General features: G+C 38.0%; 1 protein-coding gene and 1 long non-coding RNA gene across 3 annotated transcripts in view; one reads left to right on the top strand and one right to left on the bottom strand.

The window, feature by feature from the left end:
* The window catches only part of MACROD2 (mono-ADP ribosylhydrolase 2), a 2,300,803-nt gene that overhangs the window by 1,152,619 nt on the left and 1,121,274 nt on the right, over nucleotides 1–26,910 (top strand). The gene's annotated exons all lie outside the window — the stretch shown is intronic.
* On the bottom strand, nucleotides 3,459–20,320 carry LOC120869159. The gene is made up of 3 exons (XR_005722447.1): nucleotides 20,220–20,320; nucleotides 15,750–15,754; nucleotides 3,459–3,471 (listed from the first exon to the last, which is right to left on the bottom strand). It is a non-coding gene; the product is annotated as an uncharacterized LOC120869159 (long non-coding RNA).

Genomic DNA, 26,910 nt, shown 5'->3' with positions numbered 1-26,910 from the left:
AAGTTTTTGAGAGAAATAACTTATTTCTCAATTAGGAGAAAGAACTCCTGAGGTACTTTTAAATAGATGTGAAGATTGAGGAAGCCGGCTTAAATATTCCAGAATCGCTCAACATCCAGGAGAGATATTATTCTGCTGTTCCCAGTTGTTTGTCCTTCCTTTCCTTGTAAAAGGATTGTACCTCCTTCCCCATTGTTATATATTTGCTTTGCTACTGTGTAAACATGCAGAAGACAGGTGTGGCCACAGGACTTCCTTTGGTCAGTGGGGTATGAATAACCATAATAAGCATGGCAACCAAGTAGCAGTTTTATGAAACATCACAAGTTTCCCACTTCCCTCTTACGCTTTCTTTTAGCCATGAGATCTTCATGCCTGTTCTGATGGAAAATACATAGAGAAGAACCACAGCCGATTCACAACATATAAGGAGAGTGAGAGATGTGTCTTTGTTTTTCTGTTTTCGTTTTCTGCAAGCCACTGAAATTTGGAACCTGTTTGTTACCACAGCAAAAGTTAAAGACTCTGGAAAGTATAAAGAAACTGTATCAAACTGCTAACAATGGATATTTCTGCACTATTGTATTTATACATTATTATGCCTTTTCCCCCCTTTTGTATATTTTCCATATTGTCTCTACCATGTATTTTATTTATAATCAGAACAAAGGAAATTCTTTCTTTTAAACGTTCTTTTTGGTTCTTTTAAACAACAAACATCATATCATAAAGACAAATATGATATGTTAACATGTATATGTGGAATCTAGAAAAATGGTAAAGATGATTTTATTCACAAAGCAGAAATGGAGATACAGGCATAGAGAATATAAACATATGGATGGCAAGGAGGGAAGAAGGAGTGGTGGGAAGAATTGGAAGATTGGAGTTGACATATATACACTATATTACATATTTGTTTGGCTATTTATTTGTATTTATTAATATTTGAGTATTATTTAATCATTTGCTAATATATATACACTACTGATACTGTGTCTAAAATAGATAATACAGCCCAAATTATTTAAATTGTTTTACTTTGAGCCTCTTCTTCCATATGGCATCTCTACCTGAAATCACATTCAGAGAATTTCCTTGCTTTTCTTAACTTTAATTTCTGTGGCAGATTTTAGTAATGCTGAAAATATGACTTGGCACTTCAGTTCAGTTCAGTCGCTCAGTCATGTCTGACTCTTTGCGACCCCATGAATCGCAACACGCCAGGCCTCCCTCTCCATCACCATCTCCAGGAGTTCATTCAGACTCGCGCCCTCCAGCCATCTCATCCTCGGTCGTCCCCTTCTCCTCCTGCCCCCCATCCCTCCCAGCATCAGAGTCTTTTCCAATGAGTCAGCTCTTCGCATGAGGTGGCCAAAGTACTGGAGTTTCAGCTTTAGCATCATTCCTTCCAAAGAAATCCCAGGACTGATCTCCTTCAGAATGGACTGGTTGGATCTCTTTGCAGTCCAAGGGACTCTCAAGAGTCTTCTCCAACACCACAGTTCAAAAGCATCAATTCTTCAGCGCTCAGCCTTCTTCACAGTCTAACTCTCACATCCATACATGACCACAGGAAAAACCATAGCCTTGACTAGACGGACCTTAGTCGTCAAAGTAATGTCTCTGCTTTTGAATATACTATCTAGGTTGGTCATACCTTTTCTTCCAAGGAGTAAGCGTCTTTTAATTTCATGGCTGCAGTCACCATCTGCAGTGATTTTGGAGCCCCCAAAAATAAAGTCAGCCACTGTTTCCACTGTTTCCCCATCTATTTCCCATGAAGTGATGGGACCGGATGCCATGATCTTCGTTTTCTGAATGTTGAGCCTCAAGCCAACTTTTTCACTCTCCTCTTTCACTTTCATCAAGAGGCTTTTTAGCTCCTCTTCACTTTGTGCCATAAGGGTGGTGTCATCTGCATATCTGAGGTTATTGATATTTCTCCCGGCAATCTTGATTCCAGCTTGTGTTTCTTCCAGCCCAGTGTTTCTCATGATATACTCTGCATATAAGTTAAATAAGCAGAGTGACAATATACAGTCTTGACGTAGTCCTTTTCCTTTTTGGAACCAGTCTGTTGTTCCATGTCCAGTTCTAACTCTTTTATTTATTCATTCAACAACTATTTCTTTTTTTTTATTGGAGGCCAATTACTTTACAATATTGTATTGGTTTTTCTAAAGTGCTCACTAAGTACAAGGCTTTGTGGGAGATGTCGGGGCTATAACAGTGGGCCCAACAGACTTGGGTTCTGCCTTAAGGGAACTTACATTTGAGGAGGCAGGCATTCATCAAAATCCATAAAAAGTGAACAACCGAGTTGTGCGTGTCCTAAAGGGGACAAGGATGATAGGATGTGAACATATAAACTGCAGAACTGGTATGTCTTCAGGATATAGGATACCCAGTAAAGGGACTATCATAGTAATGATGTATCACTTTGTGGGTTTGTTCATGTTTTCCTGTAATAAAACGGAAATAAATGCATGAATCCTTTAACATATCTTTCCCCTGGCCACCCGTTATGCATCCTGTGGGTTACAGACACCTGAATTACAGCCTACAGGTTTGCTGTTTGGGATTTAATATCCTTATTAGTTGGTTCTTCTGGTCTGTGTGGATCACCAAATTTTTACTGGATTGGAATATTACAAATTTTACACAACTATCATGAGTCAAAACAAATTGCTGTGTATTGAGTTCATAATATATTGGGTTATATTATATTGGATCCTGTAGAATTCAGAGATGAATCGTAAACTAAAATAGAAACTCAAGGAAGGTGAGGAGGGGCAAGCAAAGAGGGATGCCTGTCTCAGCAATACCTGGGCTAACAAGTCCTCTGAGTGATTATGATGCTAAAGTTTGAGAACCACTGGTTTAGGAGATGAAGAGTAAAGAAATTATTCAAGCTACTTTACTATAAGGCAGCCTGTAAACTGCCTAAAATATAGCTATGAAGTACTGTCTATAATGTCTAATTTGCTGATTATAACTAGTTCAATTTTGTTTGGAATAAAATCTCTACCCGTCTCCATAAATTCTCCAAAAGTTAAGGAGGAAGCATATCAGATTCACCTGAGGAACTTTATCACATCACCTGAGTCTCTCCCTACCCTGGTCCCAAATCCTTGCTGCTGCTACTGCTGCTAAGCTAGAGGGAGATAATAGATAACCTTAACTATTCAGAATGTTAATTTTATTACATTATGTTTGGATACCAACTAATCCAGTGATATTGATTTTGATTCACACTTTCTGCCTACATTTTAGCTTATTCACTGAAATTTGACTGTTCTCATGAGTGTTTACTTTTACATGGAGGAGGTGAAATCAGAATAAAGTGATGAAGTCAGTTTTTACTTTTGATTGCCACATACTAGTTGTATGACTTTGGGTAAGTTATTTAAACTTTCTGATAGGCCTCAATTTCCTCATCTGTAATATTGGTTTAATATTCTCAGCCTACTTCACAGGTTATTGAGAGGATTCATGGAAATAACATTTTGATGATATATAGCACATATTAGGCTTTTTAAATCTAACAGTGATGGGATTTTCCCTTTTTCCTAGAGATATCTTTCTCCTAGATTCCTAAGTTATCAGTGGATATCAATAATGTAGAGGGTATTAGTAAAGAATCATTTTAACCTTTAGTAGTATAATTGTAGGGAAAAACTATTATCTATCTTTCTATCTATCAGTGGAATACAGGCAGGCATTTCTGCATTAAGAACATATATCTATTGGGTCTCCATTCAATTACAGAATTAAATTAATATTGACAGATTTATAGATGGCTCAAATAGACAAGAAGCATTTGACTTCCAAAAATATGGCTGATGAGAAGACAGAAGATGACTTAACAAATGTTAACCCTTTTTCCAAAGCTCCTCTAACTAAAGACCATGGTATCAGGATAGCAGTGCATAAGTCAATAGAACAACAGAGAATTCAGAAATACACTCAAGTGTACATGGAAATTTTGACCCCTGGGTCAGGAAAGTCCCCTGGAGGAGGGCATGACAATCCATTCCAGTATTCCTGTCTGGAGAATCCCATGGACAGAGGAGCCTGGTGGGCTATGAGTCATGTCGCAAAGAGTCAGACACAACTGAGGCAACTGAGCATGCATGATAACATGTAGTGGAAGATATTTCAGTTAACTTCTACAGGAATATCTTATTTAATAAATAGAGCTGACAAAATCAGCAACTTATTTGAAAGATAGCAAAGCTGTCCTGCTCCATTTCACAGATGGATCAACTTTATATGTAAATAGATTAAATATCTAAATGTAAAACATTAAAGTGAAAATTTGAATATTTATATAATTCTTGGGGCAAAGGAGTACTTCTTAAGAAAGAAAGTCTATAAATAAAAGGATAAGCTATTTAAAAATTTTAAATTATAAAGCAGAATATAACAAACAAAATTAAAAGAAAAGGAATAAAATGGAGAAGTATTTGCTATGTATTTAATAAAGAATTAGTCCTTAGTGCAGAAAAAGCTATTCAAATTTCCATTTAAAAAATCAGCAGAAAAATAAGCAAAGGACACAATAATGTATCCAAAATCGCCAAAAAAATGCTTATTTTTCTATTGTTAGACAAATAAATACAATAATATATTTTATTTATAAACTGCAAACAGTAAAACTATGAATTTCATCTCATGATGGGTAGAATGTAGAGGTAGGGAAAGGGACATTGCCATACATTTTTTTTGAGGCCATATGCTATATTTTAAAAATTTGCAAAGTAATCAAATAATATTAATAAAATTCAACTGTGCAGGTCCCCACTAAGCACTCACATTTCAGAGAATTTATCCCACAAAATCAGATTCCAATAACATTAGGATATATGTGCAAGGATGCCTCGTTTGGTATCTTGTATAATGGCATTGATCTGGAAATAATCTAAATATCCTTCAATGATAAAGTAACTGAATCACTTATGGCACATCCATCCTATGAACTGTGATAAAGCTTTTTAATGGAGTGTTTTAAATTGTAACTGCTGAATTGGAAGGCTAGCTACTTAAAGGCAAGGCTGCATTATTGAGAACTGTGAGTATATCAATTCATATTGGAAAAAAAAAACCCTACATATATGTATATATGTACTTATAAATCCATGACAAGGAGGAAAAGTGTGAGAAGATACACATAAAACAATGAACATCACTTATGTTTGGAGTGTGGCTCTGGAGGAGAGTTGATGGGGGAGATTAGTTTTTTCATTAAACGTCTCATCTAGTTTTACATGTCATAATAAGCATATAATAACTTTGTAACTTAAAAATATAATAAAGATGGAGGTCAGATCATGTTCAATCCTCAGTTTACATTTAATAGCACAGGTCTGGAAGGAGTCATGCCAAGTCCCTAATTTTGGAACCTCTTAGGGAGAGAGATATTAGGGAAGGAAAGAAACAAGAGCATTAGTTTTTTCTTGTATGTATTTTTATCTCTATTAATACGTTTTTTTTTTCAGTGACTACTAATTCATTTATTACTCTTGTGAGTTAAAAATAAATATATAACTTTACCTTTGTATACCCATGAAGTATATAGTAGGGTCATTTTTTCTTCCTCTTATTGGTAGTCAACAGTTATTGGAACATTTATTAACAAGCATAATAGTTCTAATTTGGTTGAAGAGAATAACCATATATTAGCTTAAGATCCAATACCTTGCAGAGATCTGTCATTCCGTGAAAGTACTGACTTGTAGTGGTCCCAGCTAGGAAATACAAAATGCAATCCTCAGATTCTTGTGAAATTCTGCTGTATTATCTTTTATTGCGCCTTTAAACCTTAACTCTAATCAAGGATCATTTAGAGGTTTTTTAGCTGAACGTATGGCTGAAAGAGTGTCTTTATCCCCACTGAAACAAAGGAAAGATTTTAAAGTGAAAAATGAGCAACTGATGATCGCCTTGCCAAATGTAATTAAGAAAAATTAGCAGCACTGATTGTACTAAGTTCTGGAAGTGCAGTCTATCAAAGGCAGAGATACTGCTTCTTTGGGGCTAATACAGCATGTCAAGTCTTTGATTCTGTTTTTGTAATAAACTGTAATTCTTACATATAGACTAATATATGCTATGCCTGTGGCCCAAAGCAAAGAGGCCTCCTTTCGCCTTTCTCTCTCCTACGTTTTCTGGGACCTTGTATTAATTGTTTCAGTCCCTACCTCCTCTGTCCCTAAGACCTACCAAGTCGATGGGTCACCCCTCTCAACTGCTCATTGCCTTCTTTTACTTCCCAGTTTACTAGTAACAATTTCTCTTTTTTTTTCCAAGGGCATCACTATACCTGGAAAAGCTTTGTAAACTCAGAGAGGAAACCCCCAGTGGCTACATTTCACAGACATTATGAGAGAGAAGTATCTGAGTTGTGGGAAGTTCTCGCCTTCAGGGATTTAAGACTTTTTTCTCAAATATGAACCACAAATAGTTGAAAAATTCTGTAGCCATACAAAATAGCAGGGCAAGTCACCTATGACAGAGGCACCCAAGACCAGTTATCAGAGGAGTGGTTTAGACAGTGTGCGCTGGGATTTTTAAAGAGAATAAATCACCAAGGTTCAGTCTGTTGAATTGGTGTTGCAAACTAGGAGATGAAATTTATAAATTCTCTAAGATATATGTTGACTTGACACAGTAGTATGTGCTGCTATATACAGGTAAGCAAATTGCCTTTGTGCACCAGTAAGTATGAAAAGCAGGAATGAATTGCTCAATGGCGATAGCGATACATTTGGTGTTAAGGATGCTAATCAGCTTCTGTCTGCTACACACTGAATACAAACTACCCTTGTATCCATGACACTATTGTTTGATATGGCATATCTTTCCCATAGGTGATGATCATTTTGTTGAACATTCAAGGGACTAGCCCAGTACACTGAAATATTGTTTATCCAGAGCCTTATTTTTACTTCCTGAACGCTTTCAAGAACAAAATATACACTCAACTCTAATTGCTTGTAATTGGCCTGTTTATGAGCTACATAAATGTGGCTCACACACATTTACGTATAATTCTGTGAGAATTAAATCCCTCAGGAGGAAGAAGAGCAGTAGAATTACATGCATGGATGGGACTAAGAGAGCCCAAGTTTAGTGATGAGTGAGTGGACATGTTCAGGACAGTCATGGGTGCTCTTGGAAAGTTAGACAAATAGATTGATCTTTGAGAATCTGGAAAGAACACCAAGGATGACCATGCATGAAAGTAAAGTGAAAGTGCTATTCGCTCAGTTGTGTCTGACTCTTTGCAACCCCAAGGACTGTAGGCCGCCAGGCTTGTCTATCCATGGAATTCTCTGGGCAAGAATACTGGAGTGGGTAACCATTCCCTTCTCTAGGGGATCCTTCCAAACCGGGGATCAAACCCAGGTTTCCTGCATTGCAGGCAGATTCTTTTACCATCTGAGCCACCAGGAAAGCAGCTGAATAAAGTGAGTTTTGGAGACAGAGTGTCCTTGGGAGCCAGAAATGAGAAGCCTAGGGAAGTAGATCTAGATTGTAGGAGATGCTTCTTGTACCTCACCCATACCCCTTTGGATTTAACACTGCCATATGAATGGCTGACTTTAATACGCCATTGTACCCATTTCTTGTCCTAAGAGCTTTCTTTCTCTGACCATTGGTGTCTGCTTAGAGCTAGCGTAAGAGTACAGAAAGAGAATTTACAAGCACTGACTCTCCCATCTCCTGAGTACAGCATCCTTTCAAACAATGGGATATAAATGTCCCACTCCCTCCCTTCTTGACTGAAATAATAATAAATCCCAGCGACTTAGCTGAATTTCATTTCTGGGACCCCAATGCCTAAAGACAAAATATCTACAGTAATAATACTTGCTCACACACTTGTATGGCTTTCCTTCTTTCTTAATTTTTTTTTTAAATTTTTATTTTATATTGAGCTGTATAGTTGATTAACAATGTTGTATTAGTTTCAGGTCCACAGCATAGGATTCAATTAAATAAAAAGAATACTTTTTCAAGTCCTTTTCCCATTTAGGTTATTACAGAATATTGAGCAGAGTTCCCTGTGCTATACAGTAGGACATTGTTGGTTACCCATTTTATTTTTTATTTCTTTTTTATTTTTTTGGAAAGGTTACCCATTTTAAATATAGCAATGTGTACATGTCAATCCCCAAATGACTTTCTCTCCCTTAACTAAGTCTCTAAAAAATAATTTAGGAAATGTTGTTATTTAGTGATTTTCTGCTTTAGTACTTCATGACAGAGAGAGAAACATAATGGGCATAATTTTTAAAAATAACCTTTTGAAATGGAATGTTTTAAGCCCAAATCAAATGTTAGCTGTGATAAGGGGAACCCAGGTCACTAAGCAATGCAGTGCCCGTTTCCTTATAGTAGGTGGCCTCCTATTCCAGTAGCTCTTTTTGGAATTAGGTGGTCTTTTCCAAAGAGTGCTTGTGTTATGTGTTGAAATAATGAAAAAGCTGCTGAAACACAATCTGCATTTTTTAATCTAGTAATAAAGAAAGTAATATGGCTGAATAATGTCTGGCTAGATTAGCTTTGACACTGTATTTGCTTTGCGTCCAAATTTATCTGGCAATGCATTATTCACTAGTACCATACACAGTGCTTTATTAAGTCTTAATCAAGTGCGTTTTATCATAAGTGTCCATTCAATTCTTGGCCGTTGTATTTATATATTTTTAAATACTGATTTCTTTGTGATGAATGATAAATGCTTGGGCTGGAAAAGCCTATCAGATTTCTAGGGCTTGGAAATGAGGTCTCTGTGTCAGCACAAGCTGGTTTTACATCTACACTAAAATCATCTGCAAACAGACTATTTGGGGGGATTGCAAATGGCTACACACATTTTCCAATATAATTAATTAACGATGAGCTGTGTATCTTGTAAACACAACTGGATCTTAGAAAGCTTCTTAGGTTTCCTCGGTCTTCTATTAATAGAAAAAAATAAATGCTGACAAAACAAACTATTACACTGTCTTAAGATCCTAGACTTACTATTCTGGTAATATTGGACAAATTTAGTCTTTTTCAATATTGCCAAAAATCAAACTTCATGTTGCTTGATAGTTCCATTCTTCATTCAAAACTGCATTTGTGGGTTTATAGGACTTCTTGTATTTGGAGAGAGAAATATCAGTGTCATAATCTAAAATATCAGTTGGAGAAATCTATTTATCCTATCAGTAAATATATATTTAAAACTAAAGTTCATAATTTTGGATTAAAAAATGATCACATTTAAAGAGGTATAGAACTTTAAATATTATATGAATCTGGGTTGCTGTCTCTCTAAGTGCTAAGTGGAGATGGAGTTTTAATGGCATTGGTCTCCACCCATTAGTACGGCATTAGCCCTTGCATAAATATCACTAGTTGCATGCTTTTATCTACAGAAATAATACTTAGACAAATAAGTGTGTAATTAGTGCTTACATGTGAAGTACTATGAATAAATTAGAGGCTTCTTTTATATAATACATCATACCCCACCCAGGCATATACATGATACTCAATTATTTGTAAGGATAGAACCAAAACAAAACTTTCAATAGTCTCTCAAAATAGCCCTCCTGAAAGATTATTGATTTTATTTATGTGTAATTTTATTTTAGGAAACAATGATATGTGAACACCATTTGTTAAAGTGTATATCTGGAAATCTTAAGATTTAGAAAGCTCAAGAATCCTAGAAGCTTCTATGCAGAGAGAATTAAGAGGTTCTGTTTTTTAACAATATTTTCTGGAAGCCATTAACAGTTGGTGGGTATGGATCTTTCCATGCTCCTCTTGAGAAATCTTTCACACTTTACTTTCGTCTTTTCCTTCTCTCTCGCTTCTTTTTCTCAGTGAATAATTATTCTCACTTTGTTATTGCACTGGGATTTCTTGTTTGTTTGCTTTTCCCTGTTATTGTTTTATTTATTTATCTTTTGACTGTCTTGTCCCAAACAATTTCTCAAGTCATAGCTAAGGCTTGATCAGTTAAGAGACAATTATAGTAAGTTTTTAGATTTGTCTTGATGAATTAATCAATGTTTCAGCCTTTAAGGTCAGGATTTATGAAGTCAGAAAAGCTGCTTCAGGAACTTGGGGGGACCCAGGATTAAATTAACATAAATGGTTTCCTTTATTAGAGAAATTCTCAGAACCTTTAATATTAGACTATGGGTTATAAACTTCTGATAGGATGATTTGGATAGAATGTTTCCACCTCATTTACCCAGCAAGCCCCTGGTGTGGAGGTTGGGAGCAATAGCAAACATGTATAGTATTTAGTAAGTGTCAGACAGTGTTCTAAGCGCTTTACCTTGTGAGGAGAAAACAAATCTTTCCAGATGTAGAGGATGTGGAAACTGAGGCACAGAGTTTCAGCGCCTTGCTCTCTGTCAACAGACAGTAAGAAGCAGGGCAGGGATCTGAACCCAGGCAGCTTATCACTGCACCATGCACTTATTTATTATGTCCATTAATGGGTTTGTCCACTGGCCAAGCTAATCTGTTGAGCATTTAGTTTGTTGATGTTATGTAGGTCAAAATGAATTTAACTTCATTCTTCATGCAGCCGTAGCCATACTGAAGAAATCATTTCCACTGTACTTTAACCTTCTACTGAAGTGTCAATCAGATCTGATGCTGTCTTTGACCTCTCTTGTTTTCCTTCTGTGTCCAAATAAGTTTAATGAACACAGAGTTTTATCAGTTATAATAATAATATCTTGACATATTTGTGACTTACTCTGCATAGTTTTTAATACAGAAAAACTATTCCTAACATGATATGTTTCTTACCAGTAATTAATCACTTATATTGATGGGCCACTAATCATAAGCATATATTTCTAGTGAGTCTCTGGGCAAAAGATTCAAACAAGTTAGAAAAATGTTGCATGAAAAAAAGACAAAGTTCTCCTTAAAATGATTTTTATACTTAAATATGTCAGGCCAATTTTTAGTCTGTGTCAAATTTTTAGATTGAAGTTAAGTGTTAACCATTTAAAAAACAAAATTGAATTTCACATATTGACATGTATAGATAGATATTCATTTTAACTACATAACTACTTTACTTTGGAGGTGGTTTTGTTTTTGTTTGTGTTTTTGGTGTGGCCTAAATACAGTCTGCTGCTGCTACTGCTGCTAAGTCACTTCAGTCGTGTCCGACTCTGTGCGACCCCATAGACGGCAGCCCACCAATACAGTCTATAAGTAGCAAAGAGTTGGACATGACTGAAGCAGCTTAGCATGCATGCACGTACAAATTTAAATTATTTGGACAAAACCCCCCAGATTTGGATAAAGGCCATCTTTCTTAGGCTGTACTGTTGTTGTCAATGTTTTTGTTTTAAACAGTCTCTTTTCTTTGCTTTTTAAAACAACAACAAAATTAAAAACACATAAATGTTATTCAGATGCTGTCTACAAGCATTAAGCATGCCCCTGTGTGTAAGGTATTGATAATGGTATTTATGAAATTAACACAGAAACACTGTGAATCTGATGATAGATCTACCACAGGTAAGGTTGTGGTGTGGAAGGGAGCAATCATGGTGAAAGCACAGTTCTTTTGCTGAATTTGTGTGTGACCCAAGTCATTCAGGTCACTGGATCTCAGTTTATTCATCTGTAAAATGGGACCATGGGATTTGATCCCTGTTGTATCTCTTCCCACTAATCTCTCATGAGTCAGTTTAAGAAGTTACCTTGAATCCATCTTTTCTGCTCATGCTTACAAATGATATTTCCAGCTTTTTTGCTTTCATTTTGTGTATATGTGTGTGTGTATGTGTCTGCATCAGAAAGAGAAAGTGAGATTAAAATAGATTTAAAAAACAATTAAAATTGTGAGACTTCAGCAGAGATTGACTAAAAAAAGGTCTTGCTTGCTTGCTTGCTAAATCACTTCAGTCATGTCCGACTCCTAGTGACCCCATGGACTGCAGCCCACCAGGCTCCTCCGTCCATGGGATTTTCCAGGCAACAGTACTGGAGTGGGGCGCCGTTGCCTTCTCTGAAAAGAAGGTCTAATATCACTAAAACCCTCAGCCAATATATCAATGAATCTGGGATGAACCAATAAATGAATGTCTTTTCTATCAGGCAGACACATTTTTGAAGGATTAACTCTCTTTGTGTACCTACAGTAATGGAACTATAAATCTAAATACAATTAAAGTTCTGGAAAAATGAGAAGACAATAAGTCACTCATAAGAGTTTGCCAGCGGCAGCTGCTCTCACATCGCCTTCTCCCCACGTGCTAGGGTCTGATTTGATTTCCAGCTTTCCACCCCTCCTCAAGGTGCAGTCATCGGTCCTCTTGTGGTGTATTATAGGATCCTGGGGATGTTAAGGAGCAGAGAACGTGGCTGCATTCCCTTTGCCAAATGGGTTTTGCTACATAGAGTTCATAAATGACCAATAAGAATTTACTGTCTAGTTTTACTTTTCTCTTGGGATACTATAATTATTTTTAACTATTAGCCATAAATCCCTCACTATTTCCTTAAAGTATTCAGTTGCTTTTTGTGAAACTCAATTGTATGCCAAGAATCACTTTGATTCTTGACTTGGAGACCATAGACCAATTATACATCAACATGGAAAAGCAATACACAAAATGTGGCTTTGGCATGGCCCAAAATGTGGTATCCTGAATTGTCATAATTTTTCCTGTGTGTCATAAAGTATGAATAATAATAGGAAAAGATGAGTATCTTCACACAAAATGTAATGCTTATATTAACATCTGTCAGCTATTTTGTGAGACGATTGCCAAAATATAACATTTATCTTGGCATTTAGTTCCATTTTGCCTTTTGTGAGTTTCTTCTATTTTATTGCCATTAACATAGCATAACAGATGTCTTTCAGATGTGAAAAATCAATTATTTCCAAAATGTCCCAGTAGTTATTAGGGCAGATTAATGCAAGGTAATACCCAAATAAAATGTCATAATTGAACAATACAATTTGCCACAGAAACACGATTGACTTGATCTTGGTACCTTTTTGAGAGACAAGGCAGGAGAATTGATGTATTCAACAGAGGAAAACATACAGGATCACTTTTTGTTGAAATCTGGCAGGTGCTTTGGTGATGTTATTTTCAGAGAAATGATCAAGCTGCTATAAATCAGAGCAAGACGGGAACTTTTTACACTTGATTTCTATCTATTGGTACAAATGTATAGCTAGTTTCTAATGAGGATGAATTTAAGCTAAGCTTAAGAAGGGACATTTCAATACCAAGAGGTCTCTGTAGGAGAATGTTGATTATGAAAACTTGGGTGTTATAGAGTTTGGCGTTTAGCAAACTCATAGTAAATCATTATGAAAGATTATTTATGCTCTAGAATTTTGAGTTCCAGGGCCTCAAAATACTTGAGAGAATGCTGACAAATACATTTAAATATTGTTAGGTAACAGAACCTGTATGTCCCTGGGACCTAGGCATAGAGAGGTGTGGATCTAGTTTTGTGGGCATTAGGCCTATATAGTAAATAGGACTCCATACTTAGAAGAAACCCACATTACATGCTTGCCTTGATGCTCTGTTCCCATCATTTTGAAATTTTTAATAGTTTTTGAAAGGGGTCCTGTATTTCACTTGATAATAGTCCCCACACATTTGGGGGATCCTCAGTGAAGCTGTCCCCTGGAGAAGGGATGGACTACCCACTCCAATCTTCTTGGGCTCGCTGGTGGCTCAGATGGTAAAGAATCCACCTGCAGTGCAGGAGACCTGGGTTCAATCTCTAGATTGGAAAGATCCCCAGGAGAAGGGAATGGTTACCCACTCCAGTATTCTTGCCTGGAGAATTCCATGGACAGAAGAACCTTGCAGGCTGCAGTCCATGGGGTCACAAAGGGTCGGACAGGACTGAGTGACTCACTTTCACGGGGGGAGTTGTAAAGGAAGGATAAGACTCCATGGTGATTCCAAGTCTTCTCACCTGGATTCGGAAGATGACTCTTTAACTGCTCTGCTCCTGACAAGTGTTCCTTTATGCAATCTCTCTTGCTCTACTCTGTCTTTATTCTGATCTGGAAGACAGACCCTCTGCAATGCTAAGTCCTCTGAAAGGCTTAAAGTGTCCTCCATGTTTGACTTCAGGTTGTTCTAGAAATGCCTAAACATCTGTGTTGTTGGACGTCTAGGCCATGACTCATTTTCCTACTGAGTTATTTGCTCCTTCAGCTCTGACACTATGCTGGGTACCAGGCTTCATGTTGTGGATAGAGTGGTGAATAAAGAGACTTGGTTCCTGTTGTCCTAATCTTAACAGTTTAGCAGGGTAGACGGTCAAGCCAAGGGCCCAATGAAAGAAACTAGGATGGTGGTAGAACAGGCCCACAGGAGCAAGAGGAGGAACACCTAAGCCAGTGAAGTCTAAACAGAGACCCAGGTGTGGATAGATATTTTTGTGCATGTGGAGGGGAAACCAGAGAGTGTTCTAGAAAGAGAGTAGCTTGGACCAAAGCCTGGAAGTGAAAGACTGCCATCTTCAGGAGAAATTTTCCCATGGAAAATCACACTGACTCTATTCAAAGTAGGTGTCAGAAGAAGTTCTTTTCAGGGGATTACAAGTTTGTCAGAACTAGGTCTTTGGAAGATAATGGTTTTGACTGAGAGGCCAACACAAAAGGGTCAGCCCCTCTATTTTGACCAGATTTTTAATTCACAAAGTCCATTTAATGTATGTCTGAACCAGATCAGGTTTTAATATGTGATGTCCATGAACACATTGAAGATTCCAGGTTAGTGCTTAGAAGCCAAAAAATGTTGTTGACCAGCGGAAGAAAGGTTATATAAATTGGTAATCACAGTTAAATATGATTATGGACTAAATGCTTGTGTCCCCGCTCCCAGGTTCATATATTTAAGTCCTAACTCCCAGTAGATTGGGTCTTTAGGAGGTAATTAGCCTTAGATGAAGTCCAAGTTAGGACCTCTATGATGGAATTAATGTTCTTATCCAAAACAGAGAGAATTATCTCTGTCCCTGTGCACATACAAAGAAAAGGCTTGTGAGCACAAAGCAGGCAGAATGTGGAAATGCACAAGATTTCATTGTGCATGAAATCTTTGGTAGAAGAAGGCCACCACCAAGATTCATATCTGCCTGCACCTTGATCTTGGACTTCCTAGCCTTCAAAACTTTGAGAACTAAGCATCTATTGTTAAAGCCACCCAGTCTATGGAATTTTGATACAGCAACCTAAGAAAACTAATGCATTAACTGTTATATAAAGAGTCCTAAGAGTCGCCAACATTCAGGAAGACCCAGAGCTTCATTTTGACCACATTGTATATGAGAAATAGGAGGTAAATCCCTGTACAACGGAGGACATCACATAAACCAAGTGGTTGCAGGTAACTAACCCAGAATACCACGCGAGCAGAAAGCGATCACTTTAGCGGCCACCCCTCACCTACCAGATGTTTTCCCAAGAGTTTATCAACAGAAGAAGAGAGAAGCATGTGACTGACTGTGTTTTTTGGACCTTTACTTAGTAGGTGGGTGAGCATTAGCAATATTACAACAGAAATCTTCCAGGAAATTAATCTGCCTAGAATCATCTGTAGATCAGAGCCCGGTGGAAGCAGGTGATGACTCATTAGTTGGGATGGTGTGAATTCTAGAACTGTTTTTGACGTATCTATTCCCACTTAAAATGTAGAGAAGAAAATCACAAAATGGGAACTGACTTCCCCTTAAGCCTCAAACAATGTTATTTGGCTTTATATAATACTTGAGAAGGGAAAAAAAGAGTGAAGGAAAAGAGCCACTGAAAAAGATTCTCCACAGGTGAGCAGGGGGAAAAGTGACTTATTACCTGGCTTTGCCCATAAAAATGTTCTCTTTTCGCTTTTAAAATATGAGAGTTTGATGTCTGTGGTACTGCTATTACTTTTTCTTTTGTAAATGAATTGATGGGAAGGATATATCATCTGATAGTGATCTTCCACATGTACACAAGCATAAGGTTGATAAAATGATTGAATTTAAAACCATGCCCAAAGAAATGGTGAAAGGATGTATCTAATCTTTTTGTACTCTATTTTTATCACCTCATGTAGTCTGCACACATGCAGACTGAGACCTTTCTGTTCCGATTGTAGAAACAAGGCCTTTCACATATTGAAGTGATTCCATTGCCTCTGTGAACCTCGGTAGTGACCTTACAAAAGTTAGCTTAATTCATTTGCAGAGCCTTCCATTTTTTATTTATTTGAATTAAGAGAAGTCAGCATGTTATGGAAGAATGCAGAAATCCCTTCCTCTCCATTTTTAATGTGATACAATATGAAAAATATAGATCATGTGAGTATTTCTTATTGGATAGGCCAGCACAGATAACCCAGGTGTTTATTTTAAATAAATAAAAATTCTGGAGTAGTTGATGACAATGAGACATTTTTCTTTTCTCTGAAATTTAAGATTCAGTGATTGGAAGCTATTTATGTACTCAGAATCAGTGAGGAATCCCCAACTCTCTGGATTTTTAAATGTAAGCACATTTTGTCCCATTCATATTTAAGACTATTTCAGAATATGATGGTAGACTCTGGTTGTAGCTTTGATTGGGGTAATTTGTAACCTTCAAAAATATAGATTTTTTTTCTAAACGGTCTATTCAACATTATATTATTTAAGATATTGATTATTTGACATGAGATTTATCACTGTACTTTTTCCTGCTAAAATCACTTTGTGTATTCATTTATTTTCTCATTTAATCAACTTGTATTTACTAACTGCTGAATCTGTTAGGATGTTTCCTTGCAAATAATGAAGAGTCTTATCAAAAGTGGCTAAACAATAAAGGTCATAAACAAAAATAAAAAACCTGGATCGAAAAGGAAATTTTGTAAATTTAACTATGAAAAGTGAAAGTGTTAGTCACTCAGTTATTTCTGACTCTTTGCAACTCCATGGACTGTAGCCTTCCAGGCATCTCTGTCCATGGGATTTCCCTTGGAAGAATACTAGAGTGGGTAGCCATTCCCTTCTCCAGGGAATCTTCTGACCCAGAGATCAAACCTGGGTCTCTTGCATTGCAGGCAAATTTTTTATAATCTTAGCCACCAAGAAAGCCGTAAATTTAACTATACTAATGTTAAAACTTCTGTGAACCAAAAGATACCATAAAAAAGTTAAGTCATGGATAGGTAGAAGATGTTTGCAATTCATGAACAAGCATTAATATTCAGAATATATAAAGAACACAATAAAAATATCAATTAAAAAGACAAACAACAGAAAAATAAAGGAAGAATACAAATAGAGCAATAATAAAAGAAAAAGCCTAACAGCCCAGAAATATAGGAAGAAATGTTCAAACTCATTAGTAAACAGAAAAGGGTAAATTAAAAGCAGAATGAGATATCATTTCACATAAAAACCTGACTATACAAAATATTGGCAAGCAGGTGAAAAAAGAGGTATTCTCATACCATTGGGAAGAGTTTAATTAGCACAATTATTTTAAGAGAATAATTTGATAATGTCTAGTAAACCTGATGGTGTACCAATCCTTTAAGTGAACAATTGCATTTCTGGATATATATGCTAATTTTGTAACTTTGAGGCCTGACATATCAATCAGTCATGAAATCAATAAAATAGAAATGGAAAGAAAGGCTCAGAGTAAATCACAGGTAGTAAGAATAAGCTATAAAAGTTTAAAATACACAAAAGAACACTATATTTTATTTTAGTATAAACACATATGTACTAAAATAAATACCTATGCATGAGAATAATAAACACAAAATGTTGGGTAGACTGAGAGACAGAAAAAGGGTTGAGAAGGACTGCCCAGACCTCCTTTAATGTTTCATTTCAGAAAAAAATAAAAGTGTTCTCTCATGTAACAGGAAGTCTAGAGGCACAACTTCACCAAAGACCCAGGTTCATTCCTGCTCTTCATTCTGCTGGTCTCAACGTGTGTTCTTTACATTCACATGTACGGTTCAGGCATCACATGTATTCTTACTAAGTTCAGGGGCAGGGAAAGGACCATTTCCTCCACATGTGGGTCTTTTTAAGAAAGTGAGTTATGTCTTAGAAGCATCCCATCCTCAACCTCCAGGAGATTGACTGGACCCACATGACAGGCCTGTCCCTATACCAGGCAGTGACCAAGACAATGGGACCAATATGACTCAGTATTTCCACTCAGGATTTGTACAAGGCGCTGTGGCTCAGCAGCAAAGAATCTGCCTGCAATGCAGGAGTTACAGGAAACACAAGTTCAATCCCTGGGTCAGAAAGATCCCCTGGAGAAGGGCATGGCAACCCACTCCAGTATTCTTGCCTGGAGAACCCCATGGACAGGGGAGCCTGGAGGGTTACAGTCCATGGGGTCTCAAAGAGTCGGACATGACTGAAGCGACTTAGCACGCACGCAGGCACGCACGTGGGGAGGAGAGAAGGCCCCTGAACAAAATGCAGGTCTAGCAGTAAGAAGGGGCTTACTGTTGGGCTAGTAATGTTAGCTATGGATATATATGCCCTAGGGACACAAAGGTGAATATTGATAGGATCCTCAGGGAGTTAGAGTGGAATTTAAATTCTAGTGGAGAAGACTGATAATAAAGTGCAAATTAATAAGATAGTTTCAGATAGAGGTAAATCCATGAAGCAAGAAAACACCGGGGTTTATGGGAAAGCAATTAGAGGGTGACATGGAAGACTTCTCTAAGGGGATGACATTTGAGCCAAGACCAGAACTGCATGAAGAAACCAGCCATGAGCGGATTGGAAGAAAGAGAATGTGGAGAGAGGGAACAGCTGCGTTAGAGGCGACAAGGGAATCTGTGCACCCGGACGGGGAGAGCCATGGAGAGGGTGCCCAAGGTGAAGTGAGAGCTCTGCCAGCGGCAGAGCAGGCGAGCAGTCTTTGAGGCCAGGCAAGGGTTTTACATAGTTTGTAGAGGGTAATGTGAAGCCTCGGGAAGCTTATCATCAGGATTGTGACGTGGTCTGATTAGCTGACATCTAAAAGCTGTCAACTGCAAAAGCCCAGGCAAGCTGTGATGATGTCCTTGAGGATGACTGAGGCATTGGAGATGGGGAGAGGTGGGCTTGCTCACCTAAGATGATGAAGGGAAAGCAGGAGCCGGGAGAAGCCCAAGGAAGGGTTATAACTAGATAACGTTGTGACGAGTTGGCTCCTGGGACTAGAGCTGAAACTTAGAAGGAGACACCATCAAGCTGTGAGGAGGGCCTTCTAGAGAAGACACAGTGTGTTGGGAGGACGCCTGCATTTCCAGAGTTTAGAAAGGCTGTGTCAGTATCCTGACGCCTTGGCAGACGTCCACAGACAGCAGAGGTGTCTCTGCTCAGTGTCCAGAATCCAGTATCACAGGTCGTGCTTCTGGCTGTGAGATGCAAAGTGCTTTAATGTATATGTGGTCAGCATGATCTTCCAGAAACTCAGAAACAAGCAAGGGACAGAGCCATCGAGGACTACCAAGAGATGAAAGGAGTTTGAAACACAGATCCAGGAAAACTACTGTGTTTAAATAGGCGAGTGTTTGCAAATTCAGTGGGTGATCTGGATGGAATGAGCTCATTCTTGCTTCTCCTGCTTCACTAAAACAGCCTAGGCATTTTCTGGACCTCACTGTTTATAAGCTCATATTGCCTCCTGGGGGCGCTTTACTAACCTGCAGGGCGGGGCATTTTTATGTTCCTGCTAATATCCTCTTATTGCCTCCAATAGCAGCCCCCATCTTAAATATGGGATTTAGACTATTAACTTTATATGGTAGCTTTAAAAAGCAATTCCAACAAATAGATATTAGCCATTAAAATAACTTGTTCATTAGTAAATAGAGCCATTTAAAACTGCATTTTAATTTCTATGTCTAAAAATGAAAGTGCACAGTTTTGTTTTTAAAAAACCCCAAAAAGGGGTATACATACTATTTCTTTCCTTCTTTATCCATAAATCTTTACCAATATTATATCTGTTGATCTGAATGCTGAGTATTGGTAAAAGTAAGGTGAACAGTCAAAGTAAACTGGAAAAGGCATGCAACGTACATGTATTTTTTTTAACTTTTTATTTTGTATTAGAGTATAGCCTATTAACAGTGTTTTGATAGTTTCAGGTGGACAACAAAGGGACTCACCCATACACACACGTATCCCTTCTCTCCTAAGCTTACCTCCCATACAGGCTTCCATATAACATTGATCAGGGTTCCCTGTGCTATACAGTAGGTCCTTGTTGATTATCTATTTTAAATATAGCCATGTGTACACATTAATTCCATACTTTCTAACTATCCCCTTTCTTTCTTTTTTTTTTTTTTTAGTAGTTAAGTGATGGGAACACAAGTGAAATCAGAAAGGTACTGTATTCGCATGTAAATGGAAGATCAGGGCTCCTGATTGCAGGAACCTAGATGCAGGAACTCTATATCCATGGCATAGTTTATCTTTCCAACACAGCATCTCTTCCTTGTCTTGGCTCCATTTGTATGGTTATCTCCTATGATAGCAAGATGATGATAGCAACACTAGCCTTATGGTCGCTCAGGTTCAAATCTATATGTTCAACAGTTGGGGCAAAAATCTCCTGACCTATTCTTGCTACTGATTGTATCCATTCCTGGAACATCCTTTCTGTTAAGGGGAAAAAGTGCCCTGATACGATCACATTCCCTCCATCGTTTGAAGAATGGATTGAATCCACCCTATCCAAATTTATCCCCGAGAAAAGGGCAGGGCTGGCTTCCTAGAAGGAAAGTGGTGTGCTAATACCAAATCAAATGGGGACTGCAGGGTGGGAAACCAGGGAACATTTGCCCATTGCCCTGTTTCAGGCCCTAACAGTATGAGTGGCAGGGATCTTGTCATGAGTTTCTAATAGTTTGTCAGTAAAAGCTACCCAGTTACACCTTCTTTTTCTCTAAGACAATGCATTATTCAGGGGACTTCTCTGTTGTTTGTTTCTGAACTTCAGATACTAAAGATAGCCCCAGACTCAAAGAAGGAAGAAAAAGGTTCCCTATTCTGTGCCAGGTGCTTGATATATACCATCTCATCAATGACTTATGGATATTTAATTGTTAGTCCTATTTTTAAATGAAGATGCAGCCTCAGGTTAAGAAACTTATTTATGTTCATGTAACAGCAGTGCTATGAAACATGTAAGAGTACATCATCCAAAATGATGGGCTGGATGAAGCACAATCTAGAATCAAGATTGCCAGGAGAAATATCAATAACCTCAGATGTGCAGATGACACCACCATTATGACAGAAAGCAAAGAGGAACTAAAGAGCCTCTTGATGAAACTGAAAGAGGAGACTAAAAAAGCTGGCTTAATTCATTCTACGAGGCCACCATCACCCTGATACCAAAACCAGACAAAGACAACACACAGAAAAAATAAAATTACGGGCCAATATCACTGATGAACATGGATGCAAAAATCCTCAACAAAATTTTAGCAAACAGAATTCAGCAGCACATCAAAACACACACACACACACACACAAAAGAAAGGCAGAACCCTTTGGAGTCCCACCCTGAAAGTCTTAATTTCACTGAACAAAGAGTCAGACCGAACTTAACAACTAAACAACAACAACGAGGCTAAAGCTTGAGAATGTAAATCTCTATGACTCCAAAATATTATTTTAAGTGAATTTTAATTAATGAGTTAGATAAAATCAAATATTTGACACACACACAAAAAAAACTCCATTCAACAACAAAATTCTGTAAAGCAATTATCCTTCAATAAAAAGACAACAAGCAAACAAACAAACAAAAAACTCAGCATTGCAAAAATGAAGATCATGGCATCCGGTTCCTCACCACTTCATGGCAAATAGATGGGGAAACACAGACAGACTTATTTTTTTGGGCTCCAAAATCACTGCAGATGGTGACTGCAGCCATGAAATTAAAAGACGCTTGCTCCTTGGAAGAAAAAAATCTATTACAAACCTAGACAGCATATTAAAAAGCAGAGACATTACTTTGCTGACAAAGGTCCATATAGTCAAAGGTATGTTTTTCCAGGAGTCATGTATGGATGTGAGAGTTGGACCGTAAAGAAGGCTGAGCACCAGAGAATTGATGCTTTTGAATTGATGTGTTGGAGAAGACTCTTGAGAGTCGCTTGGACTGCAAGGAGATCAAACAAGTCAATACTAAAGGAAATTAGTCCAGAATATTTATTGGAAAGACTGATGCTGAAGCTGAAGCTTCAATATTTTGGCCACCTGATGGAAAAGACCCTGATGCTGGGAAAGATTGAAGGCAGGAGGAGAAGGGGATGAAAGAGGACTTAATGGTTGGATGGCATCACCGACTCAATGGACATGAGTTTGACTAAGCTCCAGGAGATGGTAAAGGAGTGGGGAGTCTGGTGTGCTCAGAGAGTCGGACACGACTGAGTGACTGAACAAGAGAAGTGCTGCAGCTCATGTTTGAAGCCAGGTCTTTCTGAGAGTAAAGCAGCAAGCGTATGCTCTAGCCAAATATAGTTTAACTCTCCCAGTAACTTGCTCACCAGGTCAAACAATCAGCTTTATTATTTTTCCATTTCAAAATTTCAATTTTGTGGCTTTTACTGTACTAAGGTGTAGACTGTATATAACAGGGTAAATTCTAACACTTTTTAAGGTCCTTGACAAGAAAATTCTTAAGTTTTTCTGTAAGCTTTCATTTCCTAAATATGTAGCAAATGCCTGTTACATGTAAGGGCCAAGAGCCATGTGGTGTGAGTCGGCCCCACCATTCTGGGACGGCTTTTTAATAGTAAGAGCTCTCCCTTCTCCTGCCTCCATCAGTCCAACCCAACCTTGAATCCTCAAAAGAAATTATGAATGGTAGAGTTCAGCAAGGCTGTATCCCTCCTCCTTGAGACCTCTTTCTCTAGAAGCCCTTCGAGCTTGGAAGGCAGTGTGAGCGGCAGCCACCCCACCGTCTTGTGGTTCTTGGGTTTGCACTGTTGATGTGTCTTCCAGATAATACAAGTCATCTGGTTTCACTCCCACTGCACCTCCCACATGGAGCACACTCAGGTGCATGTTAGCTGCTCCATGAATATGTCTTTCGTTTTCTTTTGTTCATTTTTCTTTCTTCATCTGAAAACAAAAATTCATGATGATCAAATGACTAAAGTGAGGATTAGCACATAATTAATATGTACCAGGGTGCGTACATGCTCAGCTGTGTCTGACTCTTGGTAACTCGTGGACGGGAGCCTGCAAGGCTTTTCTCTCCATGGAATTTTCCAGGCAAGAATACTGGAGTGAGTTGCCATTCCCTGCTCCAGGGATCTTCCTGACCCAGGGATCGAACCCACATCTCCTGTGTCTCCTGCATTGACAGGCAGACTCTTTACCACTGAACCACCTGGGAAGCCCAAATAGGTACTAGGGACTTATGTATTATTATTATTGCAATATCCCTGTGAACGAGGAAAACAGAGTTTTAGAGTCAATAACTATTTCTTAAGTGTTGTATTACTGACTGGCTATTTGTGTGCATATATATACATATATATATATGTTTATATTGAAGTTTGTCTTTTTTAAACTGATTAATTTTTATTGAAGTAGAGTAGATTTACAATACAATGTTGTGTTAAATTTGGGTGTACAGCAAAGTGATTCAGTTATATATATGTGTGCGTGTTGATATATATATATATATTCTTTTTTAGATTTTTTTCCATTTTACTTTTATATAAAATATTGAGTATAGTTGCCTATACTATACAACAACCAACAAGTAGGTCCACTTTGGTTCTCTGTTTTTTATATATAGTACTGTGTATATGGTAATCCCAAACTACTAATTTAACCCTTCTTCCTGCCTTTTCCCTCTGGTAACCATAAGTTTGCTTTCTGTGTCTATGAGACTATTTCTGCTTTGTAAATAAGTTCATTTGTATAATTAATTTTTAGATTCCACATGTAAGCAATATCATATGATATTTGTCTTTATCTAGCTTACTTCACTTAATACGATATTTCATCTTTGCTCTAGCTGAGTAATATTCCATCATATAAATATACCACATCTTCTTTATCCATTCACCAGTCTATGGATACTGAGGTTGTCTCCATGTCTTGGCTATTGTAAATAGTGCTTCAGTGAACACTGGGGTGCATGTATCTTTTCAAATGATGTTTTTCTCCAGATATATGCCCAGGAGTGGGATTGCTGGGTCATACTGTAGCTCTGCTTTTAGTATTTTAAGGAACCTCCATACTGTTCTCCATAGTGGCTGTACCAATTTACATCTCTAACAACAGTGTAGGAGGGTTCCCTTTTCTCCACACCCTCTCCAGAATTTATTGTTTGTAGATTTTTTGATGATGGCCATTCCAACCATGTAAGTTGAAACCTCATTGTAGTTTTGATTTGCATTTCTAAACTCCAGTACTTTGGCCACCTCATGCGAAGAGTTGACTCATTAGAGAAGACTCTGATGCTGGGAGGGATTGGGGGCAGGAGGAGAAGGGGATGACAGAGGATGAGATGGCTGGTTGGCATCACTGACTTGATGGACGTGAGTCTGAGTGAACTCCGGGAGTTCGTGATGGACAGGGAGGCCTGGCATGCTGTGATTCATGGGGTCACAGAGAGTCAGATACGACTGAGCTACTGAACTGAACTGAGTAATTAGCAATGTTGAACATTTTTTTATGTGCCCTTTGGGCCATAGATGTTTGGTATAACAATGCCACTAAACATTTAACCACTTAAATAATTTATATGAAATACATTATATATGTGTATATAATATATGTGTATATATATGTGTGTATACACACACACACATGTATGTGTATACATGTATATGTGTATATATGTGTGCATGTGTATGTATATGTATGTATGTGTGTATATGTATATATGTATGTATGCTGCTGCTGCTGCTAAGTTGCTTCAGTCGTGTCCAACTCTGTGCGACCCCATAGATGGCAGCCCACCAGGCTCCCCCGTCCCTGGGATTCTCCAGGCAAGAATACTGGAGTGGGTTGCCATTTCCTTCTCCAATATGTATGTATATATGTGTGTATATATATATGCATACATGTATATGTATATATGTGTGTATGTATATATGTATGTAGGTATATATGTATATTTGTGTGTGTATGTATATATATGTATATATGTTTATGTATACGTATATATACACATTAAATGTGTGTTAGTGACTCAATCATGTCCAAGTCTTTGTGACCCCATGGACTGTAGCTCACCATGCTTCTCTGTCCATGGAATTTTCCAGGTAAGAATACTGGAGTGGGTTGCCATTCCTTTCTCCAGACGATCTTCCCGATGCAGGGATTGAGCCCAAGTCTCCTGCACTGCAGGTTGTTTCTTTGCCGACTAAGCCATCAGGGAAGCATTATCATAGGATAAATACATATATATATTATGCAACAATAATGTATGACTTATGGAATGACTATGAAATATATGATTTAACACACTTATATGCATTCTTTTCTGAACATATATACATTTAGATTGCTCTCACTCATAACATTTAAGATTTTTTAGTTTTTGTTTTTAAACAAGTGTTATAACCTAAAGCTTTCCTGGGATTTGAATCCTCACATCAGCATTTTATGAAACCATAAACTATGAATAGTTCTCCTTCTGACCTCTAGCCTTTCTGACCTCCTTCCTGCTTTATGACATTAAAAACAAACACACATATGAAATGAATTATATTTCTGGACCTTTTTAAAGCAAACCACAGAAAGATGTAATTCTGTTTTTTAAAATGTAATTTAGTTCTAGAAAGTTGATCTGACATGTAACCAATTGATTGTTGAAAAAAGACAACAACCACTTGTTGTCAAGCTTTTTTAATTTAGGTAAAAGTAGGTTTGCAAAAGGATATTAGGAAAACCTCAAAAATTGTAAATCTTTAATTTTCATTGTCCAAACCTTGCAGTAACGCACAATTTTTTATGATTCATGATTTCTTAAACATGCAACATGCCCTTCTTAATTATCATTCTCATCATTTTTTTCAAATAAGAATTGTGATTACAGCAGTGAGTCTGAATAGTGTATACTGCTCATCCGACTTGGTGCTGTCAGAGGCTGTTCTTCCCTCTGACTTATGACACTTGTACTCTACTGGAAGAGATAATTGTTACTTCCTGACCTATTTTTTACCTCATCTTTTCCATTTTCTGGTTTGATGAAACAACAGAATACATTGAATTGCCTAACCTTGATTTTCCTACTACTGACAAGATGTTCTGTTTTTAATATTATGTATGTATGGGAGTTTTACTGCTTGAAATAGCTAAAGAGCCCCAGATGGGCAAATAGAGGTTGACAATGGCCCCCCACTCCAGTACTTTTGCCTGAAACTCCCATGGATGGAGGAGCCTGGTGGGCTGCAATCCATGGGGTCACTAGGAGTCGGACACGACTGAGCAACTTCACTTTCCTTTTTCACTTTCATGCATTGGAGAAGGAAATGGCAACCCACTCCAGTGTTCTTGCCTGAAAAATCTCAGGGACAGGGGAGCCTGGTGAGCTGCTGTCTCTGGGGTCGCACAGAGTCGGACACAATTGAAGCGACTTAGCAGCAGCAGCAGCAGCAGGCAGCAGACAATAAATGGCACCCCACTCCAGCACTCTTGCCTGGAAAATCCCATGGATGGAGGGGCCTGGAAAGCTGCGGTTCATGGGGTCGCTGAGGGTCGAACACGACTGAGCGACTTCACTTTCACTTTGCACTTTCATGCAGTGGAGAAGGAAATGGCAACCCACTCCAGTGTTCTTGCCTGGAGAATCCCAGGGATGGGGGAGCCTCATGGGCTGCCATCTATGGGGTCACACAGAGTCAGACACGA

The sequence above is a fragment of the Oryx dammah genome, unplaced genomic scaffold, assembly GCF_014754425.2.
Source record: "Oryx dammah isolate SB20612 unplaced genomic scaffold, SCBI_Odam_1.1 HiC_scaffold_10, whole genome shotgun sequence".
Classification (NCBI taxonomy): Eukaryota; Metazoa; Chordata; class Mammalia; order Artiodactyla; family Bovidae; genus Oryx; species Oryx dammah.
This window is presented reverse-complemented; position numbering and strand designations above follow the sequence as displayed.